We start from the raw sequence: 14,348 nt of genomic DNA on the forward strand, positions 1-14,348 counted from the left end.
CAGAATACAATTTTCTCTAGGAATATCTTTTGAAATAGTGGTTAAGATTCAGTTATAGTTCAATATAGAGTGCACTGATTTTATATTCCAAGAGTGACACCCACAAATCTGTATAGTAATTTCTTTTTTTTTTTTGTATAGTAATTTCTATGTGCCAGATGCTGTTTTAAGGTTTTCAGATATCATTTAATCTATATTAAATCAAAAATTTTTGAGTGTACCACGTGGTATGTGGGATCCAGAACCAGGGATTGAACCAATGCCTGCTGTGTTGGTGGTGTGAAGTCTTAACCACTGGACCACCAGGAAAGTCCTTAAATTGATTAATTTAATGATAAAATATATTATCATTTAGTTCCTTAAATTCAGTACAATGAGGGTGTTACTGTGACCATACCCATTTTATAGATGAGGAAACTAAAGTACAGAGAAGTAAAGTAACTTCCTATTGTGCATAACTAATAGTAGTGGTGTTAAGATTCAAACCTAGACAGTGATTTCATAGTCCAGGCTCTTAGCCATTTTGCTATCATGGCTTTTTACTTTCAATGTATAACTTAAACTCCTTAAGTCTCATTTCCTTCATCAGTGTAACAGGATAAAGGTTCCTTTTTCTAGGGTTGCCTCAAGTTTTAAATGAGGATATGTATTTAAAAACTTCAAAACAATATATAATTCTTGGCTTAACGCATCATTCTATTCCATTTATTTGTAAAAGCATATTAATTGAACACTTTCTGTGGCTCAGCTGGTAAAGAATCCGCCTGCAATGCAGGAGACCTGAGTTCGATCCCTGGGTTGGGAAGATCCCCTGGAGAAGGGAAAGGCTCCCCACTCCAATATTCTGGACTTGAGAATTCCATGGACTGTATAGTCCATGGGGTCGCAGAGAGTCAGACACAACTGAGCAACTCTCACTGTTGCACTTTCTACAGAATATGTTGAATGAGATTGAATTAGTGCTCTCAAAAGCATATTGTCTACTCAAGAGAGAGATAACTAAATATACTACAGAGTGGCACATTTTCTAGTAGGAAGATAAGAGAAAGACTTGGGGACTTGGGTCCACAGACATCTGTGAATCTGGACATGAGAATTTTCTGCTTTGGCTGTGATGCCTTTATGACAACAATTATAGCTAAAGTTAATGTAACTAGTACCACAGAGGGTATATTTAGAAGCTCAAAAGTGCACTCCAAGAATGCAACTCCAACTCCAAGTTGAGGTGCCAGCCTCTGTTAAATTGCCCAAAAGCAAAACTGATCCTGAAGTTGGTAGAAAGCCACGCAAAGCCAACAACAAGTGACAAGCCCATGGGCAGACAGGAGTACTATCTTGAATTGGCATCTTTGGCATGCTCATTGATTTTTTACATAACAGGAATACTTTTCTTTAATATCTTTTGTATCCTGAATATGACAACAGAAGCTGTTTCATACAAAAATTTTGAGAGCATTATAACACTTCTTGTGTCTTTAATTCAATAAAAATTATAAACCTCAAATTACCTGTGCACTTTTAATACTTCTTTTTTTGCAATTTTTAAAGGAGGAAGAATGGTAAAAATCTTCTGCTCTGATTGGTCACTCCTAACATTTCATAAGTTCCCGTTCCTAAAATGGTAAACATAGACTCTTCAGAAAGGGGCTTAAGGTCTCACTTAAAGCATGGATGGATGCCATGATCATTGGGGTTGGGAGAGAAGGTGAAGCCTTTATTTAAATACTTGATGATATCCTTCCTTGTTAAGAGGCCAGAGGAAGGTAAGATTGCAATCAGGACTTTGTTTTGCCACAAGCACATCCCTCCTTGGAATGCATGCCTCCATTTGCATCTGATGTTTATATAGACCAGGGTGTGCATTTCATGATATTCCATTTGAAAACAATGGAGGAACCTGATAGTCTGCATTCTGTTGACTGTTTTATCTTTCAGTGGCTTTTAGAAGAGCCAAGGGGAATCTTTAGGTGTTTACCCTGAACTCATCTGAATCTTGGGGCTCACCTGTACTGGGCAGAACCAAGAAAGAAAAGGGAGTGAAATAAAAAAGAATGAGATGATATATCAAGTCCTCTAACACATGAAATACGTGATTAAATTAGGTAGAGACTCAGAACTAGATCTCCATTACAGAAACATCAGGAAATAGGGAGAGGTCCTTTCTTGCACACCAGGGCCCTTTTTATAGTTGTAGTCAATATTTACGGGGAGAGAGTCTGAAATACTAAGAACTCCTTACAAAAGGGAAGACTAAAGCAAAGAGGAATCGGGTGGAGAGGGAGGTAGGAGGGGGGATCGGGATGGGGAATATGTGTAACTCTATGGCTGATTCATATCAATGTATGACAAAACCCACTGAAATGTTGTGAAGTAATTAGCCTCCATCTAATAAAAAAAAATAAGTAAAAAAAATAAAGCAAAGTTATAGCATAATTATATATAATAATAATTTCTAATACATTGATATTATTATTAGCTAGTTCATTAGATTATTTCAGACTAATGTTATGATATATATAATAAGAAACCAAAAAGAAATCACTACTAAACTATTAATCATTAACTAATCAGTTTTACACATCTTTTAATTATAAAAATATGTTTTAGAATTTCTCCAAGTACATATCTTTGTTTATACACACAAACATAGTTATGTGCTTCAATAGATTTTTGTATATGTATATATAATAGTTGTGTATAATATGCAAATATAAATAATATAATGTACATATATATAATTTGTATTTATATTGATAAAAATGTTCATAATAGTTAAAGTTAAGTAGGAATACAAATGTACATGCCTCTATCAACAGATATATTTGGAAGAAATTCTGAATAGGTTTAAATAATTAAAATCATAAAATATCATTAAAATTATTTAACCATACTGTGAATGTTTTATTAATCATTTCTGTTTGGTTTCTTATCACCTGATATGACTATTCTTTTGAAGGACAAAGAAATCTGTGGATTAGCTTTGAAACCAGAAAATTACTAATATATCACAGAACCTTCATGAGTCAGTCACTGACTGAATGATCATCTCAAACCTCAAACTACTCTGGGAGTTTAGAGTCTTTACTTTCATACCATGCACATGGCATATGGTGTTTATTGATGTTACTCTGAATAACTTTATTTTTTTAAATATATTTTTGCTTTGGGGTAGTGTGAGTTACTGATACATTTCCTATGCACCATGCACAAAACTGTCACATCTTTCTAAGCCATCCTATTGAAAGGGACACATTCAGAAACAGTTATTTAATAGAATTGGTAAAATATTTGCTTTCATTGAGCATTTTTCAACTTAATGCTTTAGAAGAAAAATATTTTTCGTGATCCAGCAATTTCACTCCTGGATATATTTCTGAAGAAAATGAAAACACTCATTCAAAAAACATATGTATTGCTTACAGTAGCTAAGATATAGAAACAACCTGAGTCCATCAACAGATGAGTGGATAAAGATGTAGAATATATACACAATGGCGTTTACTTAGACACACAAAGAATTAAATTTTTCTATTTTCAACAACATGGATGGACCTGGAGGGTATTATGCTCAGTGAAGTAAGTCAGACAGAGAAAGACAAATACTGCATGTTGTCATTTATACATGGAATCTAAAAAATAAAACAGAAGAATGAATAAAACAAAACAGAAATAGACTTAAAGAGAGAGAGAACAAACCAGTGGGAAGAGGGATCAGGGGAAAGGCTAGACTGGCAGAAAGAATTAAGTGGTACAAACTATTTGATATAAAATAAATAAGATACAAGGGTGTGATGTACAGCACAGGGAATGTAACTAACATTGAATAATAACTTTAAATGGAATATAATGCATAAAAATAGTGAATCTCTATGCTGCATTCCTGAAACTAATATAACATTGTAAATTAACTATACTTCAATTCAAATAATGATCTCATCAAAAAAGAAAAGGATTAATATATGAGGTGATGGATGTGTTAATAAACTACATGGTAGAAATCATTTAACAATGTATATGTATATTACAGGGCAAAGGTTAACAGAGTTTTGCCAAGAGAATGCACTGGTCATAGCAAACACCTTCTTCCAACAACACAAGAGGTGACCCTACAAATGGACATCACCAGATAGTCAATACTGAAATGATATTGATTATATTCTTTGCAGCCGAGGATGGAGAAGCTCTATACAGTCAACAAAAACAAGACTGGGCGCTGGCTCAGATCATGAACTCCTTATTGCCAAATTCAGACTTAAATTGAAGAAAATAGTGAAAACCACTAGACCATTCAGGTATGACCTAAATCAAATCCCTTATGATTATACAGTGTAAGTGACAAATAGATTCAAGGGATCACATCTGGTAGAGAGTGCCTGAAGAACTGTGGATGGACATTTATGACACTGTACAGGAGACAGTGACCAAAAACCATCCTCCCCAAAAAGAAATTCAAAAAGGCTGCAGAGGCCTTACAAATTGCTGAGAAAAGAGAAACAAAAGGCAAAAGAGAAAGGAAAGCAATACCCATCTGAATGCAGAGCTCCAAAGAAGAGTAAGGAGAGATAAGAAAGCCGTCCTAAGTGATCAGTGATTAATGCAAAGAAATAGAGGAAAGCAATAGAATGGGAAAGACTGGAGAGCTCTTCAAGAAAATTAGAGATACTAAGGCAACATTTCATGCAAAGATGAGCACAATAAAGGACGAAAACAGTATGGCCTAACAGAAGATATTAAGAAGAGGTGGCAAGAATACATAGAACTATACAAAAAGATCCAGATAACCATGATGACCCAGATAACCATGATGGTATGATCACTCACCTAGAGCCAGACATCCTGGAATGCGAAGTCAAGTGGGCCTTAGGAAGCATCACTATGAACAAAGCTAGTGGAGATGATGGAATTCCAACTGAGCTATTTCAAATCTTAAAAGATGATGCTGTTAAAGTGCTGCACTCAATATGCCAGCAAATTTGGAAAACTCAGCAGTGTTGACAGGACTGGAAAAGTTAGTTTTCATTCCAATTCCAAAGAAAGAAAGGCAATGCCAAAGGATGGTCAAATTACCACTCAAGTGTGTTCATTTCACACGCTAGCAAAGTAATGCTCAGAATTCTCCAAGCCAGGCTTCAACAGTACATGAACCAAGAACTTCCAGATGTTCAAGCTGAGTTTAGAAAAGGCAGAAGAACCAGAGATCAAATTGCCAAAATTCATTGGATCACAGAAGAACAAGAGAATTCCAGAAAGACATCAGCTTCAGCTTCAGCTTCATGGACTATGCTAAAGCCTTTCACCGTGTGGATCAGAACAGACTGTGGAAAACTCTTTAAGAGATGAGAATATTAGACCACCTTATCTGCCTCCTGAGAAACCTGTATGCAGGTCAAGAAGCAACAGTTAGAACTGAACATGGAACAGCATTCTGGTTCACAGTTGAAAAAGGAGTATGTCAAGGCTGTATGCTGTCACCCTGCTTATTTAACTTATATGCAGAGTACATCATGAGAAACACTGGGCTGGATGAATCACAAGCTGGAATCAAGATTGCCAGGAGAAATAGCAATAATCTCAGATATGCAGATGACATCACCCTTATGACAGAAAGCTAAGAGGAACTAAAGAACCTCTTGATGAAGGTGAAAGAAGAGAGTGAAAAAGTTGGCTTAAACTCAATATTCAAAAAACATAGATCTTGGCATCTGGTCCCATCACTTCATGGCAAATAGATGGAGAAACAATGGAAACAGTGACAGACTTTATTTCTGGGGGCTCCAAAATCACTGTGGATGGTGACTGCAGTCATGAAATTAAAAGACACTTGCTCCTTAGAAGAAAAGTTGTGAAAAATGTAGACAGCATATTGCAAAGCAGAGACATTACTTTGCCAACAAAGTTCCAAATAGTCAAATATATGGTTTTTCCAGTAGTCATGTGCAGATATGAGTGCTGGACCATAAAGAAGGCTGAACACTGAAGAATTGATGCTTTTGAACTGTGGTTTTGGAGAAGACTCTTGAGAGTCCCTTGGACTGCAAGAATATCCAACTAGTCAATCCTAAAGGAAAGCAATCCTGAATATTCCTTGGAAGGACTAATTTTGATACTGAAGCCCCAACACATTTTTCACCTGAAGAGCCAACTCATTAGAAAAGACCCTGAGGCTGGGAAAGATTGAAGGTGGGAGGAGAAAGGGATAGCAGAAGTCAAGATGGTTGGATGGCATCACTGACCCAATGAACATCTGTTTGAGCAAAATCCTGGTGATGGTGAAGGACAGGGAAACCTGGCATGCTTCAGTTCATGGGGTCAAAAAGTTGGACATGACTTAGCAACTGAACAACAATATGTATATTAATCACTATGAAGATCATTTCAAGTATCCTATACTTTTATTTATCAATTATACCTAAATAAAACAGAAAAAACTAAAAGAAAACTATTTTTCACTTTCTGCCCCAAAACAAATGTGATTTGAATTTTATTTGACTGTGTTTAGCCTGAGTAAATTTGGTCTGGCACTTTATCACTATCAGATGAAATGAGGGTAATAAAACTACTCCTTTCATAATAAAAAAAAAAAAAAGCATGTGCAAAAAGAAAAAGCTAAATGGAAACTATGAAAGTTAATTTCAAAAAATGTTGCTAATAATTAATTGCTGAGAAAAGCATTTTCATGTTTATATGGTAGATGCTTACTACCCAATTAAATATGATCTGGAAACACAATCAAATGGTTAGGGATGCTTAGCCACTTTTTTAAAAACTCAAAATGAAATGATTGCTTTAAGAAAAATCTCAATTACAGGAAAAAAATTGTTAAAAATTCAAACATATGGAGGCTAAATAACACGCTTCTGAATAACCAACAAATCATAGAAGAAATCAAAAAAGAAATCAAAATATGTATAGAAATGAATGAAAATGAAAACACAACAACCCAAAACCTATGGGACACTGTAAAAGCAGTGCTAAGGGGAAGGTTCATAGCATTACAGGCTTACATCAAGAAACAAGAAAAAAACCAAATAAATAACCTAACTCTACACCTAAAGCAACTAGAGAAGGAAGAAATGAAGAACCCCAGGGTTAGCAGAAGGAAAGAAATCTTAAAAATCAGGGCAGAAATAAATGCAAAAGAAACTAAAGAGACCATAGCAAAAATCAACAAAGCTAAAAGCTGGTTTTTTGAAAAAATAAACAAAATTAACAAACCATTAGCAAGACTCATTAAGAAACAAAGAGAGAAGAACCAAATTAACAAAATTAGAAATGAAAATGGAGAGATCACAACAGACAACACTGAAATACAAAGGATCATCAGAGACTACTACCAGCAGCTCTATGCCAATAAAATGGACAACTTGGATGAAATGGACAAATTCTTAGAAAAGTATAACTTTCCAAAACTGAACCAGGAAGAAATAGAAGATCTTAACAGACCCATCACAAGCAAGGAAATCGAAACTGTAATCAAAAATCTTCCAGCAAACAAAAGTCCAGGACAAGATGGCTTCACAGCTGAATTCTGCCAAAAATTTAGAGAAGAGCTAACACCTATCTTACTCAAACTCTTCCAGAAAATTGCAGATGAAGGTAAGCTTCCAAACTCATTCTATGAGTCCACCATCACCCTAATTCCAAAACCAGACAAAGATGCCACAAAAAAGGAAAACTACAGGCCAATATCACTGATGAACATAGATGCAAAAATCCTTAACAAAATTCTAGCAAACAGAATCCAACAACATATTAAAAAAATCATACACCATGACCAAGTGGGCTTTATCCCAGGAATGCAAGGATTCTTTAATATTCACAAATCAATCAATGTAATACACCACATTAACAAATTGAAAGATAAAAACCATATGATTATCTCAATAGATGCAGAGAAAGCCTTTGACAAAATTCAACACTCATTTATGATTAAAACTCTCCAAGAAGCAGGAATAGAAGGAACATACCTGAACATAATAAAAGCTATATATGAAAAACCCACAGCAAGCATCACCCTCAATGGTGAAAAATTGAAAGCATTTCCCCTGAAATCAGGAACAAGACAAGGGTGCCCACTTTCACCACTACTATTCAACATAGTGTTGGAAGTTTTTGCCACAGCAATCAGAGCAGAAAAAGAAGTAAAAGGAATCCAGATAGGAAAAGAAGAAGTGAAACTCTCACTGTTTGCAGATGACATGATCCTCTACATAGAAAACCCTAAAGACTCTTCCAGAAAATTACTAGAGCTAATCAATGAATATAGTAAAGTTGCAGGATATAAAATTAACACACAGAAATCCCTTGCATTCCTATATACTAGCAATGAAAAAACAGAAAGAGAACTTAAGGAAACAATACCATTCACCATTGCAACAAAAAGAATAAAATACCTAGGAGTATATCTACCTAAAGAAACAAAGGACCTATACATAGAAAACTATAAAACACTGATGAAAGAAATCAAAGAGGACACAAACAGATGGAGAAACATACCGTGTTCATTGGAAGAATCAATATTGTCAAAATGGCTATTCTACCCAAAGCAATCCATAGATTCAATGCAATCCCTATCAAGCTACCAACGGTATTTTTCACAGAACTAGACCAAAGAATTTCACAATTTGTATGGAAATACAAAAAACCTCTAATAGCAAAAGTAATCTTGAGAAAGAAGAATGGAACTGGAGGAATCAACCTGCCTGACTTCAGACTCTACTACAAAGCCACAGTCATCAAGACAGTATGGTACTGGCACAAAGACAGAAATATAGATCAATGGAACAGAATAGAAAGCCCAGAGATAAATCCACGAACCTATGGACACCTTATCTTTGACAAAGGAGGCAAGGATATACAATGGAAAAAAGACAACCTCTTTAACAAGTGGTGCTGGGAAAACTGGTCAACCACTTGCAAAAGAATGAAACTAGAACACTTTCTAACACCATACACAGAAATAAACTCAAAATGGATTAAAGATCTAAATGTAAGACCAGAAACTATAAAACTCCTAGAGGAGAACATAGGCAAAACCCTCTCTGACATAAATCACAGCAAGATCCTCTATGATCCACCTCCCAGAATATTGGAAATAAAAGCAAAAATAAACAAATGGGACCTAATGGAACTTAAAAGCTTTTGCACAACAATGGAAACTATAAGCAAGGTGAAAAGACAGCCCTCAGATTGGGAGAAAATAATAGCAAACGAAGCAACAGACAAAGGACTAATCTCAAAAATATACAAGCAACTCAGGCAGCTCAATTCCAGAAAAATAAATGACCCAATCAAAAAATGGGCCAAAGAACTAAACAGACATTTCTCTAAAGAAGACATACAGATGGCTAACAAACACATGAAAAGATGCTCAACATCACTCATTATTAGAGAAATGCAAATCAAAACCACAATGAGGTATCATTACATGCCAGTCAGGATGGCTGCTATCCAAAAGTCTACAAGCAATAAATGCTAGAGAGGGTGTGGAGAAAAGGGAACCCTCTTACACTGTTGGTGGGAATGCAAACTAGTACAGCCGCTATGGAAAACAGTGTGGAGATTTCTTAAAAAACTGGAAATAGACCTGCCATATGACCCAGCAATCCCACTTCTGGGCATACACACTGAGGAAACCAGATCTGAAAGAGACACGTGCACCCCAATGTTCATTGCAGCACTGTTTATAATAGCCAGGACATGGAAGCAACCTAGATGCCCATCAGCAGATGAATGGATAAGGAAGCCGTGGTACATATACACCATGGAATATTACTCAGCTGTTAAAAAGAATTCATTTGAACCAGTCCTAATGAGATGGATGAAACTGGAGCCCCTTATACAGAGTGAAGTAAGCCAGAAAGATAAAGAACATTACAGCATACTAACACATATATATGGAATTTAGAAAGATGGTAACGATCACCCTATATGCAAAACAGAAAAAGAGACACAGAAATACAAAACAGACTTTTGAACTCTGTGGGAGAATGTGAGGGTGGGATATTTCAAAAGAACAGCATGTATACTATCTATGGTGAAACAGATCACCAGCCCAGGTGGGATGCATGAGACAAGTGCTCGGGCCTGGTGCACTGGGAAGACCCAGAGGAATCGGGTGGAGAGGGAGGTGGGGGGGGGGATCGGGATGGGGAATACGTGTAAATCTATGGCTGATTCATATCAATGTATGACAAAACCCACTGAAATGTTGTGAAGTAATTAGCCTCCAACTAATAAAAAAAAAAAAAAAAAAGAAAGAAAGAAAAAAAAAATTCATTCAGAGATAAATCTAATAGTGAAATAATAGTGTATAATATGATAAACAAAATATATATAATATATAACATATTATAATTATATAGCAAATATATTTATATATACTATATATTATATATAAAATAAATATATAATATATACAATTATGTTATATATTATAAATTATTATATATTATATACTGTATATATTTGTATTATATTTATATATTAAATCTATATGAATTTATATAAAATTATACTATATATTATATAATAATAATAATAAATTGTGTAAGATAATATATAACATTAATAATTATATAGTATATATAATTACATAATCGTATATAAATTATGTATTATATTACTATTATATTAATAATTATATATTATAATTAAATAATAAATAATACATAATATAATATATATTATACTATGTATATTGTATATATTAATTTAAACTATATTACATTATATAATTATTACTATTATATTAATATATTATGTAAGATAATATTATATAACATTATATAATATTACATAACATTATATATTATAATATATAATATAATACATATAATATATTTAATGCTATATAATTGTAATATACAATATAAATATGTATTATATATATAAATAAATACTAATAATAAATAATAAAATAAAAATAAAATAAAAAATAATAAATAATGTAATAATAAATATATAATAATATATATTATATGACTATATAATAAAATATTATAAATATAATAAATATTATATATATAAATGTATATTATATATAAATAAAATAAAATAAAATATGAATATAATAAAAATAAATAAATAAATAAATAAATAAAAATAACAATAAAATAATTATTAATAAACATAATAATAAATAATATAATAAATATATAATATATAATAATTTTATATAATATATACAATATATTTAATATAATATTTAATGTAATATAAATATATCATATATATTTATAATATGATATAATTCTAGTATGATATATAATATTATATAATATATAGTATATTATATAATATATGTGATGATATATATAATTATAGTATGATATATATCATATAATTTAATTAATATAATATAATATTAAATATATAAGATATATAATTATTTATTGATACAATTATATATGTAATATAATATATTATTATATACTATAATACTTATATATATTATATATTTATTATATATAGTATATATCACATATGATCATATATATAATATATTAATATAAAATAAAAAAACATAGAGTGTAACTCAACTGAATTTAAAGGCAGGGGTGACTTAGTTCCTCGAGTGCAATAGAGATCTTTATATGGCCATCTAATTTTGTTTTCTTCAATATACTACAAAACGAACAGAAAAATGTATTTGACCTAAAAGACCCACAAGAATAAGGAGACCAGAAGAATAGACAGGAGCTATACAATTTTCAAAAGTAACTGACTTAAAAGATTCAAGAAAGCTGCATTTTTGTTGTGGGATATAATGGAAAACCAATTTTAAGGACACAGTCCTTAGGGTCATTAAAAGTTTCAGGAAACTGCAACATTAGGTAACTCTAGGACTAGGGTGACATACTCTTTCTCCTATTTGGAACCAGTCTGTTGTTCCATGTCCAGTTCTAACTGTTGCTTCCTGACCTGCATACAGGTTTCTCAAGAGGCAGATCAGGTGGTCTGGTATTCCCATCTCTTTCAGAATTTTCCACAGTTTATTGTGATCCACACAATCGAAGGCTTTGGCGTAGTCAATAAAGCAGAAATAGATGTTTTTCTGGAACTCTCTTGCTTTTTTGATGATCCAGTGGATGTTGGCAATTTGATCTCTGGTTCCTCTTCCTTTTCTAAAGCCAGCTTGAACATCTGGAAGTTCATGGTTCACATATTGCTGAAGCCTGGCTTGGAGAATTTTGAGCATTACTTTATTAGCTTGTGAGATGAATGCAATTGTGCGGTAGTTTGAGCATTCTTTGGCATTGCCTTTCTTAGGGATTGGAATGAAAACGGACCTTTTCCAGTTCTGTGGCCACTGCTGAGTTTTCCACATTTGCTGGTGTATTGAGTGCAGCACTTTCACAGTATCATCTTTCAGGATTTGAAATAGCTCAATTGGAATTCCATCACATCCTCTAGCTTTGTTCATAGTGATGCTTTCTAAGGCCCACTTGACTTCACATTCCAGGATGTCTGGCTCTAGGTGAGTGATCACACCATTGTGATTATCTGAGTTGTGAAGGTCTTTTTTGTACAGTTCTTCTGTGTATTCTTGCCCCCTCTTCTTAATATCTTCTGCTTCTGTTAGGTCCATACCATTCCTGTCCTTTATCGAACCCATCTTTGCGTGAAATGTTCCCTTGGTATCTCTAATTTTCTTGAAGAGATCTCTAGTCTTTCCCATTCTGTTGCTTAAGCTGAAACTCCAATACTTTGGCCACCTCATACGAAGAGTTGACTCATTGGAAAAGACCCTGATGCTGGGAGGGGTTGGGGGCAGGAGGAGAAGGGGACGACAGAGGATGGGATGGCTGGATGGCATCACCGACTTGGTGGACATGAGTTTGAGTAAACTTCACGAGTTGGTGATGGACAGGGTGGCCTGGCGTGCTGGGATTCATGGGGTCACAAAGAGTCGGACACAACTGAGTGACTGAACTGAACTGAACTGAGGACTAGGGTGAAGGGGAATTTGACAAAATAGAAGGATAGCAGGAATGTTTTAAAAAGAATTTCACTAGATTCTGCACCAATTCTTCCTCTGTAACAAATATTTGGTAGGAATAGAAGACAGGTCTCCCGAAATGGGATACAGCAGGCACAGTTGAAGCAAGTAGCATACTGGAATTGCAGAGGAATGATTTGATTCTATTCAGCTATCACTCTGAAGGTCATCAGCTCAAATAAACCTGTAGGATTCAACTAAAGCTATTACTTCCCACCAGCTATTTGTACCCTTCCCTTCTAAATGCAAGGAGTCATCCTTACCTCAAACAAGATTGCTTGGTACCAGGACTGATGATTCACTTTTATCAGATTTCTAAGGGAACAGAGATAAAAAGTTATGCCAAGATCAAATTTGCCCAAAAAGTAGGAGAAAAAATTTTTCTGTAGTATCTATCTATCTATCTAGCCACTATAGGAAATTTAATATATAGAAAAATTAGTTTGAGAAAAAAATCTTAAGCTAGGTAGAGAAAGTGCCTTGACTTTTTAGCTATATGTAAAATTTTATCTAAAGAAAGAAGATGGAATTACAAACAAAGATGTTAAGCAATTTAAAATCCACGTTTAGTCACTGGTTTTAGAATAAGTGTCCAGAGTATTTTTGTTGAATAAGATGTTTGAAACCGAGTTTAATATGTTAAATTTATGAAAAGTGTCTATCAAAACATCATATGATATAACTTTGGGAAACAAATTTGTCCAGTTGATAATAGTTTTATTCATTTGTTTTGTAAAGGGTATGTAATTTTATAAAGAAATAGTAATTGGTTATTTATTAGCAAATTGGATATTGCACGTATATATGTGCATAGTGATGTTGATGATGATGGTGATGCTAAAGTATCCTCAAAAAGATGACCCAGATTTTAACATAATAACTGTATCAAAAATAATAATGGTAAAATTGTGACATATTCTTATAGTGTGATGTTATATACAACAATTCAAATGAATAAATTAGATAAATCAAAATTTGCAAAGCTACATTATAGTGCTTATATAAAATTTAAGAAATGGAAAATAACACTATATACAGTGTTTCAAAATGAAAGGAGAGGGTGGGATAATTTGAAAGAAGAGCACTGAAACATGTTCATTGCCATATGTAAAATAGATGACCAGAGTAAGTTCAAGGCATGAAGCAAGGCACCCAAAGCTGGTGCACTGGGACAACCCAGAGGGATAGGGTGGGAAGGGGATTCAGGATGGGAGGGACACATATATTCCTGTGGCTGATTTATGTTGCTTTATGGCAAAGTCCACAATATTGTAATTATTCTCCAATTAAAATAAATAAATTAACTTTTTTTAATGTACTGAATCACAGGATAAAAATGAACCACTCA

Source organism: Cervus elaphus, chromosome 23 (genome assembly GCF_910594005.1).
Source record: "Cervus elaphus chromosome 23, mCerEla1.1, whole genome shotgun sequence".
NCBI lineage: Eukaryota > Metazoa > Chordata > Mammalia > Artiodactyla > Cervidae > Cervus > Cervus elaphus.